The sequence below is a fragment of the Chrysochloris asiatica genome, unplaced genomic scaffold (genome assembly GCF_000296735.1).
Source record: "Chrysochloris asiatica unplaced genomic scaffold, ChrAsi1.0 scaffold00261, whole genome shotgun sequence".
Taxonomy (NCBI): domain Eukaryota; kingdom Metazoa; phylum Chordata; class Mammalia; order Afrosoricida; family Chrysochloridae; genus Chrysochloris; species Chrysochloris asiatica.
Window position 1 is genome coordinate 191,646 of NW_006408779.1, and position 1,849 is coordinate 193,494.

A 1,849-nucleotide genomic window follows, 5' to 3' on the forward strand; every position below is an offset into this window, starting at 1 on the left:
CAACTTGACAGCACTTCACAACAATATATATACTTGATTTGATTTTGTGTATGTGCATCAAATGGTTTTGCTTACATCTCATGTGTCACAAATAAAGCATGTAAACTCACAAAGGAAAATCATTTGATGCTCACATACAAAACACAACAACAAAAAATAATCATTTGAATATACAAAGGGCACATTCTGCAAGCCAACCTCCTACCCATAGGCACACAGCCTGACTTAGTCCGTGGGCCTGGAGTCCCTCTGCAGCTGCTCTGTCTCTCCACGCCAACACCTCTGCTGCTGTTTCTGCTGTCGCCACTTTTCCAGGCAGGGATCCCACGCTCTACTCCTGTTCTTCTGGATGGTCCTGGGATTATCTCTTTCATGAAATGAAAGATGAACTGCTCTCCCCTTTTAGTTACACATCTTCTACAATTACAGTTTGACAATTGCAATCCTACTAACAATTACTCACCATTGAAATGATAGAATTTTAGCAGCATCGTTCCTCACGCCCTTTTACCAGGCCCATCTGAAAAAGAGGAAAACTAGTCAGTGGGGATTCTACCATATCCCCTTCTTGCTGAAACTAAACACACTTAGGAAAGCTTTTAAGCCAGTCACTTCATGCTTTTATAGCTCCCTATTTTTGATAACCTGTGTCTAAATTGAAAAGCATGGTCCTTGATCTGAAGAATCTTCAATTTTGGTTGAAATTCTGACCAATTGCATCTATAAACAAAAGTCCAGTCTGTCAAATTGAAGCAATTTACAGTTATTCACAGTGTTAAAAATCTTTATGTTCCTCTGGTCAAGTGTTGTAGGGGTTTAGTTATTAAATTTGAATAAGAACACATTCTTAATAATACTTTTTGCACTTTTAAAAATCGGTGCATGAACTTTCAAGTAACGTTCTGCTTAATGCCTTCATATATGATTAGTGTTTGCAAATAACGTGAATATTGCCGAGGTTCAACTTTTCAGTTGGGTTTTTGTAGTGAGACCTGTGTATTCTGAAGAGTAATGAGATTTTGAGAAATTAAGTTCTGCGCTTCAGTAAAGTAGTACCCAGTTTTTGTTCTTAAGTTTGTATTCTTTAATTTAGTGGGCAGGCGAGGATAGGTTTGTAGTTTCATAAATCCTACCTAATTATTATCAAGCCAGATTCAAATTTCAATAATCCCAGATTAGAAAGGTTTATGGAATTTGTTTCTTATTAATTTTATGATTTCAAAAGAAAGAATATAGGCAAATGCAATTTATGTAGATAAATACAGCTTTGAACATAACAGTCTGGTCCCAAACTTGGGTTTTCTCAGTTGTGATTCCTGAATGGTTTGATCAGAGGTTCTATGGAAGGACCCTGACAGACAGTGGGGCAGTGCAGATCAGAACCGTAAATCTCACGGGGTCTAGACTTTCTGGTACTCTTGTATCCCTGAAACAGCTGCCCTGAGATAATCTGTCACACTGAAACTTAGACTCAGAAAGTTCTCCTGAAGCGTTCTTCTTCTTTTGTGAAAAGCCTCACAGGTGTCATGTTCTCTATAGACCTGTCCTGTTTGCCTGAAAATTGAGACGTGGGGATGACATCATCTCCAGTCCTGAAGGGTGACCAATGCCATCGTCTCGAGGGGCCTACCTATCTCGGTCTGACCAGTCAGCCTGGTCTTGTTTATGATACTGAGGTTTTGTTTTTTTAAAAAATAATTTATTTATTTATTTCTCATGTTTTATTGTGAATTATATGATAGTTTACATGAGAGAACTTTAGTTTTACATTCATTCCACTGTATATCGTTTCATTGCCATGGTTCCAATCCCCTCCATGCATCATCAACTGTCCAAAGGGTATACCCTA

General features: G+C 38.2%; 1 protein-coding gene across 1 annotated transcript in view; it reads left to right on the top strand.

Annotated features, from left to right (window-relative positions):
* The window catches only part of GLT1D1 (glycosyltransferase 1 domain containing 1), a 109,027-nt gene that overhangs the window by 32,626 nt on the left and 74,552 nt on the right, over window positions 1-1,849 (top strand). The gene's annotated exons all lie outside the window — the stretch shown is intronic.